Source organism: Panulirus ornatus, chromosome 7 (assembly GCF_036320965.1).
Source record: "Panulirus ornatus isolate Po-2019 chromosome 7, ASM3632096v1, whole genome shotgun sequence".
Classification (NCBI taxonomy): domain Eukaryota; kingdom Metazoa; phylum Arthropoda; class Malacostraca; order Decapoda; family Palinuridae; genus Panulirus; species Panulirus ornatus.
This window is the reverse complement of record NC_092230.1, coordinates 34,628,681-34,653,854: the sequence shown is the minus strand read 5'-3', so window position 1 is coordinate 34,653,854 and position 25,174 is coordinate 34,628,681. Positions and strand designations below refer to the sequence as shown.

The window sequence follows — 25,174 nt, the reverse complement described above, 5'->3', positions numbered from 1 at the left end:
GTCTACCAGGGACTGTGTGACTGTCTACCAGGGACTGTGTGACTGTCTACCAGGGACTTTGTGACTGTCTACCAGGGACTGTGTGACTGTCTACCAGGGACTGTGTGGCTGTCTACCAGGGACTGTGTGACTGTCTACCAGGGACTGTGTGACTCTCTACCAGTGATGTCTGGCTGTCTACCAAGGACTGTGTGACTGTCTACCAGGGACTGTGTGACTGTCTACCAGGGACTGTGTGACTGTCTACCAGGGACTGTGTGACTGTCTACCAGGGACTGTGTGACTGTCTACCAGGGACTGTGTGACTGTCTACCAGGGACTGTGTGACTGTCTACCAGGGACTGTGTGACTGTCTACCAGGGACTGTGTGACTCTCTACCAGTGATGTCTGGCTGTCTACCAAGGACTGTGTGACTGTCTACCAGGGATTGTGTGACTGTCTACCTGTGACCGTCTGGATGCCTACTAGGGACTGTGTGACTGTCTACCAGTGACCGTCTAGCTGTCTACCAGAGACTGTCTGGCTGTCTACCAGTGATGTCTAGCTGTCTACCAGCACCTGTATATCGTCCTGTTCGTAGTCTAAACGGTTAGTATTTCGTCATGCACTCAGTATGATCATCAGTATATCGTACAGTATGTAGTCTAATCATCAGTATATCGTACAGTATGTAGTCTGATCATCAGTATATCGTACAGTATGTAGTCTGATCATCAGTATATCGTACAGTATGTAGTCTGATCATCAGTATATCGTACAGTATGTGGTCTGATCATCAGTATATCGTCCTGTACATTGTTTTATCATCAGTATATCGTCGTGCACGCCGTCTTAACATGATTATATCGTTTAAGAAAGACGTAATTTGTCCCCTTAAGGTAACAGTCAGTGTTACGATCACTTCACTGTGGCTCTATCCTGTGGTACGTCATCATCTGGCCACATCTGGCCCGTTCATCTCTCTCAATCCCTCAGCGAACTCGTTAAGTCGACCGTGCCATCCACGCGTGCCTCTCCTCCTGTGAAGCAGCGAGGTAAGCGAGGGTTGTGTGGGCGGGGTGAGGGGTATGTGGGCGGAGATAAGGGTTGTGTGGGCGGAGCGAGGGTTATGCGGGCGAGGATATGGGTTGTGTGGGCGTAGCGAGGGTTATGCGGGCGGGGTGAGGGTTTGTGTGGGCGGAGCGAGTGCTTGGGAAGGTTCGCGTGAGGGTTGAGACGCCTGCAGACCCCCCTCCTACATGAAGGGTCCTCAGTAAACACAAGAGGAGTGGACGGACCCTAGGGAGGGTCCGCCTGACTGGGGTACAACAGACCCACTACGGTACCACAGAGACTGGAAGACCCCGCCCAGCCAGAGGACCCCCAGGGTGGTCTCTGATACATCAACCAAATCTAACGAATTCTACAGTTGTGTCTCCCAGCTCCTCAGGGTTCAGCTGGCGCTTGGTATGTGCGTGTGTGGCTATAACACATCAAAGACGCTCATGATCCATGGAAAAGAAAGAGAAGTTCTGCAACAAGAGTCTGTCTGTGCATCGATCTTTGTCTGTCTGTGTACCTAGTGCTTGTTCTTCTGTGTCTTGAGTCTTTACAACACGTAGATGAAGCGTGTTGTTCTGGGTCAACAGAAAACGCAGTTCACACACACACAACCGTTGGTCCCGGGTCTCGTATTTCTTCGTATGTCTTGTTCTTCTTTGATGAAACGAGGTGTCAGCGTAGCAAGTGCCTCGGAAGGTCAAGTGCTTATTATGTACTTTACCTTGATGGAGCATGTGTCAGCTGGGGTCAATAGCCGTTATTACAAGGGGGGTCAATAGCAGTTATTATCATTCTTGATTATAACTCTCCATGGCAATAATCAAATCGTCAGCTCTCTCTCCCCGTCACCTTCTAACAACCAATTATCTTTAACGAGTGGGAAAAGGTTTATTTGCACTTCACAATTACAGTCCAACAACCCTGTCATGTTAATCACCATGCTCGGGTGGGTGTGTCGTTGTCCTGGTGTACGCCCACACCCACGTACAGTGTACACCCGCCATGTTGTTCTCGTATGTTTACCCTCGTGACGTCATCGTGACGTCACGCAGAATCGACGTTTTCATCCCAGGATGCACGAAAATGCACTGTCTCTCCTTCCTGCTTACGTGCATACTGGACCAAACAGGACTTGTCATTGTTCGCCCAGAAAATGTCGAAGAGCATTGCTTGTTTACGTGTGAGGAGGGGAAACAGGACGAGAGAAAATATCATCATTACTTACACCAGGAATAGAAATCACGCCTTTGTTTACAAAATAAACCCCCAGGATGGCGTCCGAAATCAGGCAGGTAACAACACGGCAGCCACCAACACCGAAAATAGCACACAATACAACACATCTTTGTGTCTTCTCGTGTGAGGGGCTTTCTCCTTCTCCTCCTTCGCCAGGGAGACACGACACCATGTAAATAGATTTCCGATCGTTAAGTGACACTGTGAGGGTCATTATCATCCTCCTCGTTAAGTAATACTGTGAGGGTCATTATCATCCTCCTCGTTAAGTAACACTGTAAGGGTCATTATCATCATCGTCGTTAAGTGACACTGGAAGGTCATTATCATCGTCCTCGTTAAGTAACAATGTGAGGGTCATTATCATCATCGTCGTTAAGTAATACTGCCAGTCACCAGTTACATGTGTAGTAACCTGACCTAACCACTCTCGTCTGTGTCTCTGTATCGTTTTGTCTGTGTCCTCACGTGACCTCGTGTGGTACAGCAGCTGTGACCCCTCACGTCTGGTTAACGTCTGCAGACGAGTGTTGAACGAGGGTGTTGGTCAAGGGGGGGACCTTCGCAAGGGCCGCCCTACCGTTTTCGCTGGGGAAACGGAGTTTTCAGGTTGGGTATTTTAGAAGACTGTGTGGAATGTTCGTCTGTACAGTGTTGGAACTTCCTGGGGAGAGAGAGAGAGAGAGAGAGAGAGAGAGAGAGAGAGAGAGAGAGAGAGAGAGAGAGAGAGAGAGAGAGTGAGGCAGGCAGGCAGGCGCAGGTGAGAGTGATCAGTTAATGCAGACAGGATAAACATAGATAATCATGGACTGCTCTAATTACCACGAGCAGGTTGGCTGTGTGGCCAGACACCTGACACCACCCACACTCACGGCGGCACCCCAGAGAACACCCCGGAGCTCCCCAGAGAACACCCTGGAGCTCCCCAGAGAACACCCCGGAGCTTGGTCTGACAACCCCAGAGAACACCCCCCCGGAAAATAGTGTGACTATCCCATACAACACGCTCAGAGAATGGTGTGGCAAACCCCAGAGAACACCCCGGTGAGTGGTGTGATTGTCCCCCCAAAGAACACCCCAGAGAGCGATATGACCACCCCATAGAACACCCCAAAGAGTTGTTTAATTACCCCAGAGAACACTCCAGAGAGTGGCGTGACTATCCCCAGAGAACACTCCAGAGAGTGGCGTGACTATCCCCAGAGAACACTCCAGAGAGTGGCGTGACTATCCCCAGAGAGCACCCCGGGGAGTGGTGTGACGTCGACCTCTGGGTGAACACAGACTATCCTCACGCTGGACACAGACTCTCCTCACGCTGGACACAGACTATCCTCACGCTGGACACAGACTATCCTCACGCTGGACACAGACTATCCTCACGCTGGACACAGACTATCCTCACGGTGGACACAGACTATCCTCACGGTGGACACTGCAACACAGTTGTAGCGACGGGAAGATGGACGGGAAGATGTATTGTCTGGGGAAACTATCCCAGATATGTGAGTTAGCCAGTGATCCATCACTTAGGTAAGAATGATGAGTTACACTGACACCTTCCATGAGTTACGCCGCTGACACCTCCCATGAGTTACACTGACACCTCCCATGAGTTACACTGACGTCTCACATGAGGTACCTTGACATCATTCATGAGTTACCCTGACATCTGTCATCTCATGTCCAGCGTATAAGACACACATGACCTTGCACTCACCACTCTAACTTTACGTAATCTAACCTAACCTAACCTAACCTAACCTAACTTCAGACATGTTGTAAAGATATTAACAGGTCAATCATCAGTCTCTGTACAAATCAAACTGTCGTAATTCTTCGCATGACGTCACAGTTGTTCATACTACCGTTTGATCATTAGGAAGTACTGAACATTGTGGAGTGGTTGGTGTACTACGTAAGTAAGAGCAGAGATAGTGGAGTGTGTGACTACGTTCTGTCAATACAACGTACACTCGTGGGTATGACAGAGATGCGTTGTGATGCATTATATGTGTGGGACATCAATCATCATCATTATCATTATTATCATTATCATCATTATCATCATCATTATCATCATCATCATTATCATTATCATCATCATCATCATCATCATCATCATCATCATTATCATCATCATTATCATCATCATTATCATCATCATTATCATCATCATCATTATCATCATCATCATCATCATCATCATCATCATCATCATCATCACTATCATCATCATTATCATCATCATCATTATCATCATCATCACTATCATCATCATCATCATCATCATTGTGGTAAGTATAAGGTTAACACGGCAGGCAATTACTATATTCAGCTCTGGCAAGTGGGTGTACTTCTTGATGTGACACGAGAGAGAGAGAGAGAGAGAGAGAGAGAGAGAGAGAGAGAGAGAGAGAGAGAGAGAGACAGACAGACAGACAGAGAGAGAGAGAGAGAGAGAGAGAGAGAGAGAGAGAGAGAGAGAGAGAGAGAGAGAGAGGACTGGTTACAACTTTATTTTTTTTTTATCTAATTTTCAGTATTCAAGTTATGCATTAGGCGAAGATGACCACCTTGTATGCATCATATGCACGCTACACAAAAACTGTATATATATATATATATATATATATATATATATATATATATATATATATATATATATATATATATATATATATATATGTGTGTGTGTGTGTGTCCCTGGGCATAGGACAGAAAGAAAACTGCCCAGGTATTCCCTGCGTGTCGTAGAAGGCGATTAAAAGCGGTGGGGGGCTGGAGACTGGGAACCTCCCCTCCTGTTGTTTTACATCTCCTAAAGAAGGAACAGAAAAGGCTCAGCCGTCTGTTCTTGACGCTACCTTCCTAACGAGGGAAATGACGAATATATATATGAAAAAAGAATATGAGTGTGTGTGTGTGTGTGTGTGTGTGTGTGTGGTATACAAGGCACTGTGATCAAAGGCTGTTCTCGTGAGACGAGGGTCGGTCCCCCCCCCCCCCCCATTATTTCCCCCCCCCTCATGCCAATCGCTCAGTAAACACAAACACTTGAGAGACCCGCAGGTCATTACCCCCACACACAACTACCTCATTTACAGAAAGAGAGGATTAATAGCCTCATTAGTATGCATGATCATGATGATGTGGGAGAACTGTTTACATATTGTTACAACAGACCAGGGTGTGTGGGCCGGTGTTGACTACCTGTCCAGCTGACTCCTGGTGATACATGAGATAAATAACTGCATATAAAGTGTTCTGGAATAAATGAAGGATATATATATATATATATATATATATATATATATATATATATATATATATATATATATATATATATATATATATATATATACCACAACACCCTGACGAAAATCAAGGAACAAGATCTACTCAGTATTACATCATACATACATACATACATACATACATACATACATACATACATACATACATACATAACACTGGTTCACTCAGAGGAGAATGTCAGTCAGGATCGCCTGCAGGACTACTCCACCGTCACCATCTTAACTCCAGACACACACGAGCCCCAGCCTGCCCCCTGCACGGCAGGTCAACCTCCTCCACTCACCAGGACCAAGGCAGGATTCGTTACCCCGCACGACACACACACATACATACGACATTTACTCCTCGTAAACCAATCAAATGTAAATAAGCACAAAGGCTATAAACATGACACTTACCATCAACACCCTCTACAAACAGTTCATCCACTCCAACCTAAACCACGCCTCACCCGCCTGGTCATCCACCCCTGTCACAATTATAACAAAGTTGCACATAACGAAACAAGGCCCTGAGAGCCATCGCTGTGGCGAGCGACCACAGACACTGGACGCAAGCGCAAAGAAAGAGAAATGCTTCCAGTACAATCTTAATGTAATGTGTTCGTTGCTCAGTTCTTTACAAGAACTGGAGACCCCTCTTACCCAGAGCACAACCTAACCTAACCTAAACAGAAACAATAAAGTTTACCTCTGCTTCAACGCCTTAGTTGTGTATACTCACAGATTACCCTCTCTGTAACAAACTTGACATTTACTAATTACATACACTTAGCAATTACGCCGCGACAAGTATTAAATAGCTGCATTCCCAACCCAGTCATTAATTCTACCTTTGCAGACGTACGTCCATCTGAAACTGCATTCCCCAGGCATGCATGAGTTACACTTTCTCGTCAGCGTTCTGGACACCCCTTTCTCTCTCTCTCTGGGCACAAGACCCATCAGGTCCATCATGTAACTTCCACTGTGAAGACACTGAACAGTTCCTCCTGAGTTATCCTGCACTCACCTCCTGCACTCACCACCTACTCTCACCTCCTGCTCCGTCCTCCTGCACTCACCAGCTCCCTCCTCCTGCACTCATTTCCTTCTGTCTCCTGCACTCACCTCCTGCACTCACTTCGTACACTCACCTCCTGCACTTACATCCTACTCTCACCTCCTGCACTAACCTCCTGCTCTCTCCTCCTGCACTCACTTCCCACACTCACCTCCTGCTCTGACCCACACAGACAGACGCACACCATCATGACACTTCATGACCTGTGGAGCAGCCTGGTGGACGTGGCCAACTTCCTCCGTGATGTTTACTTCGTTAATTACATTAACCACAAGGGTCTGGGTGGCCCAGGTGAGCGAAAGCAGTAAAGCAGAAGACAAAGGAAGGGGGGGAAGGAAGCGATGAAAGAAAGGGAAACCATTGATGAAAGATAAATGAAGGGGGTTAGCAAGGGGTTGACTAGGGGAGACTAGGGGTGATGTAGGCTATAATCTGGAGGAGGTTATGACCAGGACGCGAGGCGGGTTGTAAATATTGACGATATTGGACGTACTGGCAACTTGCTACACGATTGGGTTTTTTTTCCAGGAATGACGCGAGTCTGTGTTGATAATCTATAATCATCCTTATCAGAAAGGAACATTGAGTCTATGATTTATGATCGTCTTCGTCAGGATACAAGTGAAGACTGTGTTTGTGTACAATGAAACCATTATTATCATTATCATCATTATCATTATTATTATTATTATTATTATTATTATTATTATTATTATTATTGTTATTATTAATATTATTGATATCATTATTATTATTATTATATTTATGATTATTATTTTATTATTATTATTATTATTATTATTATTATTATTATTATTATTATTATTATTTTCATTATTATTATTATTGTTTTTATCATGATTATATCATTGTTATCAGCAATAGTGGTTGTAGTTGTAGTATTGCTACTGTGACCTCAGCAGTGGTAGAATATGTGTGCATCATATGAGTGCTTTGAGAAATTCATGTGGGGAAATACATGAAGAAAAAGATGAATTTTGATGTGGCTTCTATGGGCTTGGAGATGGCACATGATTAGTTTCCAGAAATGCTTTGTTGAAGATCTTACGAATATATGGTTTGGGAGGAAAGCTACAAAATGCATTGAAAAGTTTACACCGGGGAAGCAAGAACAGTGTGCGAGTAGGACGGGAGAAAGATGAGTGGTCCACGGTGAAGGTGGGTCGACACCAAGGGTATGTGATGCCACCGAGGCTATTTGATCTGTTCATGGACGGGGTGGTAAGGAAGGGAAATGCGAGGGACTTAAGAGTGAGGGGAAGGTATACCATGTGCTTGGGGTAGGGTTGAGGAAGTTGGGAGGTGAGTTAGTTGCTATTAGCAGATGAGACGACTCTAGTTGCAGACTCCCGAGAGAGACTCCAGAAGCTGTGAGTACACACACTCCCTCGCCCGACTGGCTCATCTGACCAAACTCCTGTCAACTTCTTTACTCACTGCATCTCCTCCCTGACCTCCCATTCTCATCATGAGACTGGCACTTTGATAGCGCCAACTGGACTAATTTAAATTTCATGTATAACCTGGGAAAATTAATTCCTCTTTTCAGCTGGCACTCATGTCTCCTAGGAGCGTGTTGGCGAGGTTATTGTTCTTTGGCTTTCCCTCCCTCACTCGAGTTATCACATATCTAGCTTCCTCTCTGGCTGCTTAGTCTCCATAATTGTTGATGGATCAACCATTCCTTTTTTCTCATTCAGAAATGGTGTCCCTCAGGGTTCTGTCCTGTCTACTTACCTCTTCCTCCCTTGTATCAAGATTTCGTTTCTGAAGCAAGTAGCCAAACGCACTCAATAAGCTAATGATGAACACTCTATCCCTCTACTTATTTGAGATCCTCTCCTTCTCTTGCTCGATCTAACGTCTGGTCTGATCACATCTACCTTTATAAACTCAGATTTGATAGAATCTCTCAGTGGGATAGGTACAACCCTGGCTCAGGTCAGTGGCTCTAGAATCCAGACTGTTTTCGGTTCTCCTTCTAAAACCCATCACAACTTCCCCATCTCCTTTGACGGGTGTATAGTACCATCATTCAACTCAGTAAAGATACTTAATATCCCCGTAACAGATGATGTAGATTCTTCTCTTCTGAACAGTTGCCTCGAATGCACTAGGAACTGATCCGTCCTCGTATTGAGTGCTGTTCTCACAACTGGGGAGGCTTTAGTTCTATATAATCACAAAAAAAATAATCGAATCCAAAGCAAACTGACACATGATCTCTTCTAATCTGACCTTCACACTCGATCTGTTTATCACAGTATTGGTTCACTTTCCTTATTCTGTAGATACCATTTCGGTGTCGACTCCCGAGAGCTGGCTGTTTGTGTACCCCCCACCACCATTAGCTTGCCTCCGTCATACTCCAGCACAGCTACTGCGTCACGTGATTACAGTAACGCCTCTTGCAACTCCAGGGTGACGCGCCGTTGCCACATCTGTTTCCTTCCCGACACCCCAGAGCTTTTGGGACATTTTCACCTCATTATGTCTTCCGTAACAACCAAGATCCGCTGACGTTTAAGAATAAAAAAAAAGATAGAGTCGGTGTTTTCATTTGCTACTAAGACTCTTAGATTATTATTTTTTCGTCTTCTCTCATCATTTTTGCGTCTCTCTCTCTCTCTCTCTCTCTCTCTCTCTCTCTCTCTCTCTCTCTCTCTCTCTCTCTCTCTCAACTCGATGTTTTACGTATCATTAAAGGCTTGGCTGGGATGGGAAAGTCCGTGACCGGAGCCTCAACCATTAAGAGAAAAGATAGATGTATAAATGCCACGTAAATGGACAGAGGAGAGCAATTTCATCACACGAAAGAAACGCAGCAACCGCCACCCAGCGTCCTTACCATCATGCCATCACAGGGTAGAGACAGCCAGGGCGATCGTAAAACCCCTGGCAAGAAGCGGCTCAAAAAACAAATCCCAGTGCAAATGAGAGAATCGCTCGTGCTAATGAGGCCGTTCACAGTAATTACAAGGTTAAATGCTGCCTTTTTCACCCCCCCTCCCCCACCCCCCCAACCCTCACCCCCTCTCCTCCACCCCCCACCATCTTGTAAAGCTCTGGAGTACAGATCCACAGTCAGGCTGGGTCAAAGGTCATCCCCAGTACTGTAGTCAGGCTGGGTCAAAGGTCATCCCCAGTACTGTAGTCAGGCTGGGTCAGAGGTCACCCCAGTACTGTAGTCAGGCTGGGTCAGAGGTCATCCCAGTACTGTAGTCAGGCTGGGTCAGAGGTCATCCCCAGTACTGTAGTCAGGCTGGGTCAGAGGTCATCCCAGTACTGTAGTCAGGCTGGGTCAGAGGTCACCCCAGTACTGTAGTCAGGCTGGGTCAGAGGTCATGCCCAGTACTGTAGTCAGGCTGGGTCAAAGGTCATCCCCAGTACTGTAGTCAGGCTGGGTCAGAGGTCACCCCAGTACTGTAGTCAGGCTGGGTCAGAGGTCATCCCAGTACTGTAGTCAGGCTGGGTCAGAGGTCATCCCCAGTACTGTAGTCAGGCTGGGTCAGAGGTCATCCCAGTACTGTAGTCAGGCTGGGTCAGAGGTCATCCCCAGTGCCGTAGTCAGGCTGGGTCAGAGGTCATCCCAGTGCTGTAGTCAGGCTGGGTCAGAGGTCACCCCAGTACTGTAGTCAGGCTGGGTCAGAGGTCATCCCCAGTACTGTAGTCAGGCTGGGTCAAAGGTCATCCCCAGTACTGTAGTCAGGCTGGGTCAGAGGTCACCCCAGTACTGTAGTCAGGCTGGGTCAGAGGTCATCCCAGTACTGTAGTCAGGCTGGGTCAGAGGTCATCCCCAGTACTGTAGTCAGGCTGGGTCAGAGGTCATCCCAGTACTGTAGTCAGGCTGGGTCAGAGGTCACCCCAGTACTGTAGTCAGGCTGGGTCAGAGGTCATGCCCAGTACTGTAGTCAGGCTGGGTCAAAGGTCATCCCCAGTACTGTAGTCAGGCTGGGTCAGAGGTCACCCCAGTACTGTAGTCAGGCTGGGTCAGAGGTCATCCCAGTACTGTAGTCAGGCTGGGTCAGAGGTCATCCCCAGTACTGTAGTCAGGCTGGGTCAGAGGTCATCCCAGTACTGTAGTCAGGCTGGGTCAGAGGTCATCCCCAGTGCCGTAGTCAGGCTGGGTCAGAGGTCATCCCAGTGCTGTAGTCAGGCTGGGTCAGAGGTCACCCCAGTACTGTAGTCAGGCTGGGTCAAAGGTCATCATTAGTGGTGTACAGTACGGCTGAGGTGAAGGTCATATGCAGTGGTGCACTCGGACACGGTCGTTGGTCATCTCCAGTGTTGGAGTGAGCCACATACACAGGATGGACCACACTGGCAAGGTTGGGTGTCATACAGGTGTGGTAGCCAGGTGTATATTGACACACGTCAGGATGGTCTGTGTCGTGAGTCAAATGTTCATTGTTCATCCCTGTGTGGGGGAGGAGGGAGGCCGGAGTACTGGCTAGTGCCCCTCCCCATGAGGACATGCTCACCTGCGTATGTACATGTGTGCGCACAGACACATGTGTGAGTGTGTACATGTGTGCGTACAGACACGTGTGTGTGTGTGTGTACATGTGTGCGTACATATACGTGTGTGTGTACATGTGAGCGTACATACACGTGTGTGTGTTCATGTGTGCGAACAGACACGTGCGAATGTAAATGTGTGCGTACAGACACGTGCGTATGTACATGTGCGTACAGACACAAGCGTATGTGCATCACATATGTTGGAGTGACAGCACTGCAACATCCTAGATACACTTTACTTACTTTAGTGCGTAACAAATGCGTTAGTGTTATGACTTTATTGTTTATATTTGCTATACAGGTACACACACACACACACACACACACACACACACACACACACACACACACACACACACACACACAGGAAGAAAGGCAACACGTCAGAGAATCCTGCTCAGCTTGGGTGGAGGTCACCAGTGGAGTGCCACAGGACTCTGCTGCTCTGGAACCATTAGTGTTCTTGATCTGTGTGAATGACTTGCCACAAGGTATGAACTCTGACCTAAATACGTCCCCGGATGACGTAGTGGTCATAAGGTCATAAGGAAGGTGACAAGTGAGGAGCATTGCCTCGACTTACCAAAACAGACTCCAATGTTGGTCTGGACCACGACTGATGAAATGCCTTCCAGAGTAAACGTAAAGTAATACGGATGTGACCCAGTGAAGGAAGGAGAAGGCTTCTGTGTCGTTATCATTTCGCAGGATAGAAGCTTCAGTACTTAGTGTGAGGAGGACTTAGGAGTAGAAGTCGTCCTTGACTTGTCGCTAGAGTTCTAAGACGTTGACCGTGACTTGTCGTTACAGTTCTATGTTAGGTGAATAGTAAGGAAGACCAAATGTCTCTGCTGGCAAATATTTGAACAGCTTTCAACCTCATGGCTAAGGAAATATTCATCAACCTGTTCACATCTTACATTATAAGACAACGAGACTATACTTCTCATGTTTGGATACCGAAGATGAAGAAGCACAAAGATCTAACGAAGAAGGTCTAGAGGAGAGCAGCAAAGGTGGTACTAGAAATGGGTTGAGTTCCAGGTAAGCGTTACAAGTCGTAATATACCCATTTTGGAAGAGAGAAGAGTGAGGAGTGACATGGTTGCCCAATCTAAGTTTTGAGATAATCTTTGGGGCGGAGACAGTGACTGTTTCTTCGATAAATGTAGAGCTAGAACAACCAGAGTCCACAACATGAAGTTAAGTAAGGAAGTTGTTAAAAGAAAAACGTATGGAAATACTCTTATAGTATACGAGTGGTGGATGAATGGATTCATCTGAAGAGAGTCGTAAATGCAAACGTTAGACAGAAATTTATGAAGACGTCTGGTAGTACAGGTGTCATGATGTCAGCAACTCTCTCTCTCTCTCTCTCTCTCTCTCTCTCTCTCTCTCTCTCTCTCTCTCTCTCTCTCTCTCTCTCTCTCTCTCTCTCTCTCTCTCTCTCTCTCTTCTCTACTCTCCTGACACATAATCCAACATACAAACATATCCACAGACCACAACCCAACATGTCATCAACAACCATCTTCATGTGTTGCAACATTTCATATTTACAGAACAACATTTTATGCACACGATCACCTGGCTATCAAGCCTTCGTAACGAGTGGTCTGAAGTCGGGTTTTCCTTCATCTTTCAAATACTGTGAAGGACTTTATGTACACCAGATGACCTCTGGTGAGATGTGTATAGCATGATTATGACCCGGAGAGATGTAGACAGTCACAAGCTATACCAAACCTTATTTACAGAGGAAAAATAATTAGATTTTTATTTCTTCTTCATTATTAGTCAGCTTGTGGTAGTAACCAGTCCTGGATGTTCACACAATATTCCACCCAACTCAGACGAAAATATATATTACCAGACTTTATGTGAGCGAGGGACGAGGGCTGGGCAGTGTTCTGGCTGGGTCTAAGATAAGTTTGTTGCTCGACAATTAATGACTTGACCTGTTATCTTTAATGAGGGATTTCATTTTTTCTCTTATCATTTTTTGTTATCTGTTCAAGGTTTAATCATTTCTCTCTCTCTCTCTCTCTCTCTCTCTCTCTCTCTCTCTCTCTCTCTCTCTCTCTCTCTCTCTCTCTCTCTCTCTCTCTCTCTCTCCGGCAGACGTTCCCCCACTGGCCTAAGGTATCCTTGCTCTGTCTTCTAGCATAGAAGGATTCTAACTTCTAACATGACTTACACCTTCCTACGTATACTAATTACATGTCTCCTAACATCTAACATATGGATAACAGAGGTGTGGCAGTTACATGTCTCCTAACATCTAACGTCCCCTTATCCAGGTGTCCTAACACGCCTTTCTAACACCTAAGAGTCAAATTCTGTAGCCATTTAACTGCCTATTTGGTTAAGGGCTTTTACATACTGGCCAGAAATACATTACAGTTTCAAGACATCTGAACTGTCCATCCAGTGTTAATGGTTGAGGTAGGTTTATGAGGGTAATGATGACGGGTAATTATGCTAATAATTAACCTTGTTTAAGTGACTCTACTCGAATCTATATACATGTTTCCTGTAGTTCAGAAACCGATGTGAATTTGGATGTAACGACCGTCCGCTCATTACGGGTCGTTAACCATAACCTGAGGATGGTTGTTATGGCAAATTGGGCTTTAGTCTGTCAACTACCAGGGTCATTAAGACCATCAACATCAAGTTATAATCAGCAATGGAATGATATTAAACACCATCATCAGGTGTTCAAGAAGATGCTAACCCACCTCTCCACACACACACACACACACACACACACACACACACACACACACACACACACACACACATGATCCCACTGTATACATGATCCTTGATAACACACACACACACACACACACACACACACACACACACACACACACACACACACACACACACACACACACACGTGACCCCAGGATGAGAACCATGGGAGTCAGAAGACATATTATTGACCATAAGTAACCAACCTTAAGGTTAAGAAAACGGGTACGAAAAAAAATGTAAGAGATTAATAAGAGAAAATGAAGAAAGTTGTGGTAATACGGCACGTTTGTTGTGAATGATTAAACACACATGGTAGAAAACGGTCTGTGAGCCCACACCACGTTGAACTGGATAATTAATCACAAATTACAGCAGGATTGTAATGACCATTCGTTTCAGTCCTGGTCTGTGGTGTCATTTTAAACGTCAATATTATATTGATGAAATGTGGAAGGATATTAAGTGTACCTGATTGCCTGACGTGTGTTGTGACCTCACTTATATGATGAATAAATATTTATTGTCTCAGGTCAGGTCGTTCGTAAAAATTTATGGCTAATGTGTTTCCCATTTTCTATATGCAGCTTCAATATCATTTGTTGTTATGTTTCTTAAACACAACTTTTTCCTATTTTCAAAACTAACACAAAACCATTGTTTTTTGAGTCCCACTATCATCCAAGACGTCTGCAGTCCAAGGCTGCGCTACCTCCAGCAACAGGGTAATGTTGCCTCCTTTGGAGTAAAAGGTTCTTTGACGGGACTCTGTCCTCCCAGTGCTGCAGCCTCGCCAAAGGTAACGCTTCACTGGCGTTGTAACCTCGACCAAAGACGAACTCCAGTAACACCAAATATCATTTTGATAGAAATGTTTATAAAGTTACGTAAGTTTAGTCTGAGACCGAAATTACTGTTGATGTTGTGATAATTCATTTATTTTCCAGTGTTCCGTCGATAATATTATCAACAAACCGTTGCTTCATGAAATCATCGCTGATAACGAATTTATTCTCATTGCTGATAACGAATCAATATCCATTTGGTCTTGTAGAAATCCTCTCCGTTTTCTGTGAGTCATGACCCTCAGTGGGAAAGGCCCGCGTGGGTGTCGACCCTCCGCTCCGTTCCATCTCCCTCAGTGATGGAATGAACCAAACTGTGACACATGGAGCAGGCCAGCTTGTGTGTACACCTCCTCCTCCTCCTCCTCCTCCTCCTCCTCCTCCGTGCAGACCTTCTCGCGAGGCAGAGTTTAGCAGTCGTCAGCGATGGTGGAATTTTATCACAAGGCAAAGTCAGCTAACACTAGCAGTTCCCACTATATAAGATGACAGGAAGTTGTCTATCATGGACCATATATGTCGGGGGATGGTGTATGGCCTTATAAAAACTCATATATGCATTGAGAGTCCATATGGTCGTATCATGGGCCATATATATATATATATATATATATATATATATATATATATATATATATATATATATATATATTTATATATCCCTGGGGATAGGGGAGAAAGAATACTTCCCACGTATTCCCTGCGTGTCGTAGAAGGCAACTAAAAGGGGAGGGAGCGGGGGGCTGGAAATCCTCCCCTCTCATCATTTTTTTTTTTTTAATTTTCCAAAAGAAGGAACAGAGAAGGGGCCCAGGTAAGGATATTCCCTCAAGGGCCCAGTCCTCTGTTCTTAACGCTACCTCGCTAACGCGGGAAATGGCAAATAGTTTGAAAAAAAAAAAAAAAAAATATATATATATATATATATATATATATATATGCCGTGAGAGTGTGTATAGCGTTATCAAGGCTCATATATGGAGTGGGAGTGTGTATATTACCATATAATAACTATTGACAAAAGACAAATTAGAGATTGAAGGAGGGTGAGGGGGTGGGGTCACTGGGACGTACAATTGCGATATGAGAATAACGAAGATATAACGAAAGCCTTGAGAAAAGTTAATGTGAAGCGAGAATATGTGGAACACAAAAGAAGATAATAACACAGAAAAAAATGTTTAAAACGGGTTAAGGAAAATAGAAATATAAACTGTACAGTAAAGGTTAACATGTGACAAGAATGAGAGAGGTGAAAAAAAGAAATGGAGGAGGGAAGAGGAAAAATTCACCACATAGTTGACATGTTGGATGGTCAGCTGTGTCTGGTCACCCTGGTGGGCGGGAGGGGAACCTGGGTAAACAATCCATTAACCTTTAACCTTGGCTGCCTGACGGTGGAGGGAACGGGCGAGAAACATTGGACAGAGGAAGATGAAAAGACTTGGGGTGTTCTGGTGATGGCTCTAGTGGAGAGAAGGATTGAGATAGGAGCGAGTCTTGAAGGTTAGGGATGATTGATGTATTGGGTCACAGAATTGATGAGGTTTGACCATAACGTGATAAAGGAAAATTTTGAATATTCGTGTAATGAAAACTTACACACACACACACACACACACACACACACACACACACACACACACACACAACGTTACTTACCATCAGGCAACATAGGCCAGCCCGGGGTTGGACCCGAATGGGTTCGAATCCTGGGCGCGGCAGTCATCATCCCCTCGTAAATGATCGATAAATGGATACCTGTCTTAGGGTGAGGAGAAACGGACATACACACATAGCAGTTAATACATGATACATATACACGAGTGTGAAGAAGACTCCCCTTCCGCACTGTACATACAGATAACTACACAAACGAGCGTCTGTAATGATTATGGAGCTGTTAACCTGGTGATCCAACTGTCTAATGGGCCCGTGTGCAGGTCCAGGACGGGGTTGGTTATTGACGACCAAGCCAGCAGCACCTCACACTCCCCTGTGGGGCTGGTCGATAGATGGGACCTGACGTTACCTGGGGTGTGTGTGTCTGTGTGTGTGTGTGTGTGTCTGTGTGTGTGTGTGTCTGTGTGTGTGTGTGTGTGTGTGTGTGTGTGTGTACATATAAGGTTAACTTATAGCATTTATACAAGCTTAAGAGACGGGACAATACGAGTGTTTAAGTTTTCTCCCTATGAATAAACCAATAGTAATCGTTATTACTGACCAATTGTAATTCTAACCATATATAGTAATTATAATTACTGATCAGTAGTAATCTTAACCCCATATAGTAATGACCCACACATGATTTTCTCAGCCTCGCGTTGCGAGATGTTACAACTGCAGAGTGAGAAGCCTCAGCGCCTCCAGCAGAAGCTTGAGGACGAGACGTGTTCGCCCCGCTCGTCCCATCCTCAGCTTCCTGTTTTAGAAGCAGACATGACGTGGATTATGATGCCACATCTCCAGATGTGAGGCGAGGGGGCCATACTGACGCCTGGTCATGACCCTCACTCCACACACAGGGACGGAGAGAAACCGTATCACGTGAGAGTAAAGTGATGTACGAACGTATAGATAGTTAACGTCTTATATGGCACCCAAAATGTTTAGGTTAGGGATGTCCCGAGCTGAATTTTGGAGTCATGGCAGGAGTCGTCTTAAACCCTCCGTCTCAGTAGGTTATCGCCAGCCACCGAGGGAAGTACTACCCTCCTGACGCAGGAGTGTGGGAGGGATGCCCACAGCCATCTGACGCCCTCCGGGTCGAGATCGCTAGTGTGGTTTACACGACCGCGCTAAAGTCTTAACGTCCCCCTACGTGTACGCTGTCTCTCCCTCCCTACCCTCGTCGTAAATCTTCCGTATATCGATCTTTGATTTCGCTGTTGACGATATTCCCTCCATACGTGCACGTGACTATCATTCATGTCTTTCTTTTGCTTTAGTTATTGTTTGAGTGAAGGTCTAACTTCCTCGATGGAGCCTTGGATCCGTGACCAGACATGAGAACATGATACTGTCATGAAGGAACTGAGGAGGGAGTTCTACACTCGTGGGGCCCCATCTCTTGTACTGTACGGGGAGGGCGTTCTACACTCGTGGGGCCCCATCTCTTGTGCGGTACGGGGAGGGCGTTCTTCTCTCGTGGGGCCCCATCTCTTGTACTGTACGGGGAGGGAGTTCTACACTCGTGGGGCCCCATCTCTTGTACTGTACGGGGAGGGAGTTCTACACTCGTGGGGCCACATCTCTTGTACTGTACGGGGAGGGAGTTCTACACTCGTGGGGCCACATCTCTTGTGATGTACGGGGAGGGAGTTCTACACTCGTGGGGCCACATCTCTTGTAGCGTACGGGGAGGGAGTTCTGCACCCGTGGGTCTCCATCTCTTGAACTTTATCTACAACCATAAAACTTTTCAAACGTCTCTGATCTGTCAACATTCATGGCGTCATCACTTAATGGATTCTATTCATCCACGAACCTGCAATGTATAAGGACCTTTTTTTTCCCACAGACTTGCTGGTACATTTCTTCATTAACCTCTGGCTGCTTTTTCTCAGCATTTATGAAAGTTCTGTTTAGTCTCCATGTTGTGGATCTGATTAAGACACTTGAAGGTTGTGATCAAGTTCCTCTGTATTCTTCTCTCTTCCATGGTGGACAAATCTGTAGTCTCACACTTCTCCCTAGAACTCATCCACCTTATTTCATGAGCCATGTTTGTTGCTGACCATCATAGCTGTATGTTTCCTTAAGTTATGGCGTCCAACCCTGAGATGTCTACTGAAGTTCAGGTCTAACATAAATGGTAGATGGTTTGTAGGACATTTCGCCACCTAGTGGACTTCAGTGCATTCTTTATTATCACCCGACACATAGATTGCTTTCCTAACACTACTTCCGACCAGAGATTCATGGAGATTATCTACTGACACTGTATAATCATATCGAGGCTTTCCCTCGCCTGGTATTTACTTACGTTGAGCTTCATGACTCCTGTATCAGACCGAGTCTGAAGCTTCATGAATCCTGTATCAGACCGAGTCTGAAGCTTCATGACTCCTGTATCAGACCGAGTCTGAAGCTTCATGAATCCTGTATCAGACCGAGTCTGAAGCTTCATGAATCCTGTATCAGACCGAGTCTGAAGCTTGACTTGAGTTCCTTCATCAGCTACTATGATTCTGGTCGTTCCAAACTTCTTCTGTAACATGAATCAACCGTAAACATAGTTCAGGATGAATTCTGTTCCTCTAACAAGTCGTAAACTTTGAGCAAGAGGATATGTGACCGTAGGACCCAACCCTGTGGCTTCCTAACCCACCTAGTGAAGGCTGCTCTAACGTGTGTTGTGTGTCCGACTTCACAAGAATAATATTTGACCCTCTGGACGAGTCTCGTAAGTTCGCCAACTTGGAAATCCAGCATCTTGACCAACGAGTGACTGGTGTGATAGAGTTTCAGATGCCATCTGGCACTCTGGGAACACAGAGTCCACCCATCCATCTCACCTGCCTAAGAATGACTTCAATCCGTCATAAAAGATCCCCTTCCCCTGAACTCACATTGCCTCTTGCTTATACAGTTTCTCCTTTGCAGGTAATCGTTCATTTGTTTTTCTTGATCCTCTTTCCCGTGTTTTCGTGATCAAATGTTCTCCTCCACTCCCTCAACACCAAACTCTCCTCCAACAATTTTTTGAGTTACATTTGAAGTATCTCGTCATGTGGATATGTAGACTCGTTCAGTATAGGTGGACACACGTCAACAGATCCATGTGCCTTGTGTGGAAGACGATCCTTGGATAACGTACTCTTATCTTGCCTTCCAGGTCGCTCCTCCCTGCTCCCATCCTCCTCCTCCTGCTGGTGGTGGTGCCAACGGGAGGTATAGATAGTGTCCTCCACCGTAAGTACACTTGTCAACTTACCGTTCTCTTCCTCGCTTAGTTTATTGTTATCATTATCAACATCAACATCAGCAGCGCGTCCCTCTGAACTCTTCATCTTGATTACCTGCTCGTTAACCGAGAGTTTATTCTTAATGAGTCTGTGCAACAGTTCTGGACGTCCACTTGCCTTCTCTTCTATTCTCCTCTTCCTTTATCCTCCTTTGTCTCTCGTTCTCCTTTACTTTGTGAATATTCTCTGGCTCTCATCTCGTCTGTATCCTCTGTGGAACACAACCGTTTCCTTGTTTTTGTTTTGAGTCTTTTTATCGAACCATATTTTCTTTCTTTTTTGATCTCTTTCATCAACTCTCTCCTGCCGGTGCTTGTGTACTTATCCCTTCATCATAGATTATATAATGTATTGTTGTTCCTAATGTGTTTGAGGTATGTTATATTGCCGGTCGTGTAACGCTTGTAGTATGGGCCACTAAGGGTCAGGGACCACCAGGAATTATCAGAGGTCACCAAGAGCCACGAGAGGCCACCAGGAATAACTAGGAGCCAACAGAGACCACTAGTGGCCATCAGGAACCACAGGGGCTAATAGGGGCAACAAAGGGCCAGGAGAAACCACCAGGGGCCACCAGAGGCCAGCAGGGGCCAACAGAAACCACTTGAGGCCACCACGACCCAGCAGAGGCCAGCAGACATGCTGGTTTGTTTGGCAGTGGGAGAAATGTAAACAATTGCGCAACAACCCCCTCCCCCCCTGCAGGCTGTCACCCCCAACATTACATTGTGGTTTATTATATTCAGTTTCTTTCACATCTCAGTGTTCTTAAGGTGTATTCTAATAAGTGTTACTTAACTCCTTTTTTTGGGGCCGTAATATGGAATTTTCATTTTTCGTTTCCCCTAAACTGCAACAGCGAAGGAGGTGGAGGTCGTGGTGGTGTGGGGTTGGGGGGGTGAACCGTAGCTGCACACAAAGGGTTAAAACTGTGTGTTTGATGGTGTTATTATCAGCCTTGTTGTGGGGATATGTCTGTTGTACCTTGTATGACTACCATGTGTTGTTAATGTGTGCCATCCACCAGGACCTCCTGACACTCTCATGACACATCCATCCCGGCACTAGACATGACACTACCATGACACATCCATCCCGGCACTACACATGACGCTACCATAAATAACACTCCACATGACTGCCACAAGTGACACAAGACACCACACTACGACGAATGACACCACCAGGATGGAGGTAGACATGACACCACCACAATGATGACTCCATGCGTCGGCCACTACACTTCATGTCATCTTGGCACCATCCATGTGGCACCATACATCAACGTGCTCAGTCATGGTGGCACCGTAACACAAGACCATCACATCACTTACCTGGAAATGCTTCGATGCGCCGATGCTCCCTCAGGGAGAACCTGTCTTCATCACAACTGCTGTTCTCTCCTGTCTGTTGTTCTCCTCTGATTGCTGTTCTCTAGCGGTGCAGCCGCTCAACCTGCTGTTCTGTAGCAGTTCAGCCGCTCAACCTGCTGTTCTGTAGCGGTTCAGCCGCTCAATTTGCTGTTCTGTAGCAGTTCAGCCGCTCAACCTGCTGTTCTTTAATACTTCTAAGTGTTCATTCTGATGTCTGGTAGTTTATCTGTTCAGTCTACTGTTCTCTACTCGTTTTGATAGTGAGGGAGTTTGTTCTTGTGGGTAAGATGTTCAGTCTCCTGTTATGGAGCGTAGGGCGTGAATGTGAACAGGTGTTATTGTTGACATGGTGAGGTTAGACGAGCATGAACATACTCATGTCATTGTTCTGTCTCTCTGCTCGTGTGTAGGGTCAGTGTGCTGCGGGTGAGAGTGAGGGAGAGTTTAGTGTGCAGCGGGTGAGAGTGAGGACGGTCGTCCAGTGTCCAGCAGGTGAGAGTGTGGGCAGTGAGAGAGAGGCCACAGACGCACCTCTGCTCTCCCCGCTGGTAGACACGTGACTGACTCTGGTCAGCTACACTCACTCACCACTCTCACCCCGCCGTCCCCTCCCCCCTCTCCCCTCTCCCTCTCCCCTCTCCCTCCCCCTCTCCCTCTCCCTCTCCCTCTCCCCTCTCCCCTCTCCCACATGCTCGTGACCATCACCACCACATGGTCGTTCTCCCTGCTAACTCGACCACTCATTACCTAAAACTCTCCTCATTAAGACCTCCTCCTCACTGTGCTTTTCCCCCCTCTTCACTGAGTCCCTCTTACCATGACCCCTCATTACGTCCCTGTCCATAAGACCCTTCCTAGTTAAGATCCCCTCAATAAAGACCCCCAACTTAGACCTCAAGACCAATACCGCCACACTAAGACCCCTCAGTAAGAACACCTCACTAAGACCCCTTCACTAAGACCCTGCATTAAGACCCCTTCACTGAGACCCTGCAGTAAGACCCCTTCACTAACACCATGCATTAAGACCCCTTCACTGAGACCCTGCATTAAGACCCCTTCACTAAGACCCTGCACTAAGACCCCTTCACTGAGACCCTGCACTAAGACCCCTTCACTAAGACCCTACATTAAGACCCCTTCACTAAGACCCTGCACTAAGACCCCTTCACTGAGACCCTGCAGTAAGACCCCTTCACTAAGACCCTGCATTAAGACCCCTTCACTAAGACCCTGCATTAAGACCCCTTCACTAAGACCCTGCACTAAGACCCCTTCACTGAGACCCTGCACTTAGACCCCTTCACTAAGACCCTGCAGTAAGACCCCTTCACTAAGACCCTGCATTAAGACCCCTTCACTAAGACCCTGCACTAAGACCCCTTCACTGAGACCCTGCACTAAGACCCCTTCACTAAGACCCTGCAGTAAGACCCCTTCACTAAGACCCTGCATTAAGACCCCTTCACTAAGACCCTGCACTAAGACCCCCCCCCCCCTCATTAAGACTCCCTCATCCTTGGTCTCTGAACTCAGTACGTACCTCCAGGTGACTCATACCCCCCCTCCCCCCCTCTCCCCCCACCAGCCCTCCCCTTTCCGGGGGCTCTCTCCCCTATAATCCCCACCTCCTCATACCCCCCCTCCCCCCCGAGTATCACAAAGCCCCCCCACCCCTCACAGCAATTATACCTGACTCACATCATTAAGTCCTGCTACACATCATTAAGTCCTGCTACACATCATTAAGTCCTGCTACACATCATTAAGTCCTGCTACACATCATTAAGTCCACAGTAGGAGTAAATTTTGCAGTATATTCTGCCAGACTTCGGAAGATACGAAAGTGATCGTTGTCTACGATTTAAGATCAGTAAAGCTCCACTGAGAGTGTGTCTCCTGGACACACCTGGAGGGGCACCTCTGGACGTTGGAAGAAGACGTTTGACACACTGAGTGTCCCCTCCACGCACTGGCTGAGTCCCCATTGATACGCTGGAAGTCTCCTTGACAGACTGCCATGTTATCCTCAGTGTGAAGCCATTATAAAAAGATCAAGACCAAACCCAATAAATGTAATCATAAGTTACTTATCGTATATAAAGGAATACAAGTATATAATCCCAAGTAATCTCATCTTACACCTCAGTCCTCAGGTGTAGACACACTGAACCGTCCACCGAACCATTGACCGGTGTCACACGTTGACAACACTTGGGGGTAGTCGATCGTCCGGCATGACTGAGTGTAAACCGACGCACGCACGCCCCTCTGTCTCTCAGGGATGATGTAACAAGGTGTTGTGCCTTGAGTCACGACGCCGTACGGACACACAACACAATGTACACCATTCTGGATCCCATACGTTGGTGGCAGCCAATCACTGACGTCTTCGCCCGGTGTTCTGATGACCCTGGTCACTGCCACGACAGACTGTGCCCCACAGATAACGCCCTCGAGGGAGCCGCTGATCACAACTCTGCCGGTGGGAGATCCATACCAAAAACAGTTTAGAACTGAAACGAAATTCATTTCGAAGAGTCACACTGGTTATCACCAGTTCTCACACTGGTTATCACCAGTTCTCACACTGGTTATCACCAGTTCTCACACTGGTTATCACCAGTTCTCACACTGGTTATCACCAGTTCTCACACTGGTTATCACTGTAATTCCTAGCAGTTTGGGATTATCTTGGCGACCATACAAGCCCAGCACTTGAAATCTAACACCATTTGACAAATTGCCTACAGCCAATACTAGGCCATATGATATAATGAAGAATAAATTGCTTATAACCTATATCAACGATCGTCACTTTTGCTAAATAGGAAAAACAACTTTCAAAATTTATCACTGAAACAAAACTTACGTATCATTTTGTTATTAACATAAGGAAACTCACAATGTTTGGTGGTGAGGTTGGCCAGAAGGTAAGCAGTCTCTCAGCACCACAGGCTGGTGGCCCACGCTCGTCTGTGCCAGCGTGATGCTCGGCTCTGCTTCACCTGCTAACAACAGGAGGAAGATGTGAGGGATCCTGACAACACGTCGATGCCTGGAGCCCGGGATGACGTACTCCTGACCCTCTGGTGTGTGAACTTGTCTGTCCAGCTCTGCTTCTCGCCACACCACGTTGCTTTTGTTGCCTCATTAATCTCATGTTCCACACCAACCAGTCATCACTCCACCCCTGGCTTGCTATCCGCTCAGATACCTACGCAGTTACGGTGTCGGGGATCTGTGACGCTGCTAACTAGGTGGTTTGACCGTTGCACTGTTAGTTAACTGGTTACAACGCACTGCTGTAAACACCGACATGAAAGTGACTTGTTACGTCGCACTTCTGCTGCCTCGCACTTATACCATGACTGCGTCTTATTGTCATCACAGCAGCAATTTTCTTCTGGCACCAAATTGGAAGCAATTTGCAATCAACATGTCAATACATCACGGAAGGATTGATATATTTCATGTGAGGGAAATTAGTTCTAACGTGACAAGTTCTTGGTACTCCTTCAGCTGCGGTGACCAAACCTGAGAAGCATATTGTGGTTTTAGTCCTCCGTACGATGGGAACAGCTGGATGAATCATTCCTTATCCATGAACCTGAATGCAGCTCTGATATTTACCAGCAGACAGTTGGTCTGCATGATTATTCTTCTGTGAGAGGAACTCAAGTGACACAGGTGATAGATGATGTTAACTTCTAAGTCTTTCTACACAAAAGCTCCTGCAGCTGATTTCCTCCTTGATGGTGTTGGTAGTGACGCCTTCTTTCGCTGTGGCTCATCCAAAATTACTTTACTGAGAAGGAATCTCATCAGCCATGTATCTTTGGAGTCTGTCTAGGTCCCCTTGTAAGGATCTGAAATCCTCTCTGCTCTTCATCTCCCACATGACCTTGGCATCATCTGCAAACATATAGTATGTAGGATTCCATCCACTCTGCCAAGTCATTCACATCGATCAAGAAGAGAAGTGATCCCGAAACAGAACCCTGGGGCACTCCACTGGTGACCTCAAAC

General features: G+C 46.2%; 1 protein-coding gene across 1 annotated transcript in view; it reads right to left on the bottom strand.

Moving 5' to 3' along the window:
- The window catches only part of LOC139749515 (uncharacterized), an 80,731-nt gene extending 59,046 nt beyond the window's left edge, over positions 1-21,685 (bottom strand). Inside the window, 1 exon segment of the mRNA XM_071663469.1 lies at positions 21,107-21,685. The gene's annotated coding sequence lies outside the window, so the exon portion shown is untranslated.
- Positions 21,686-25,174: the final 3,489 nt, after the last annotated feature.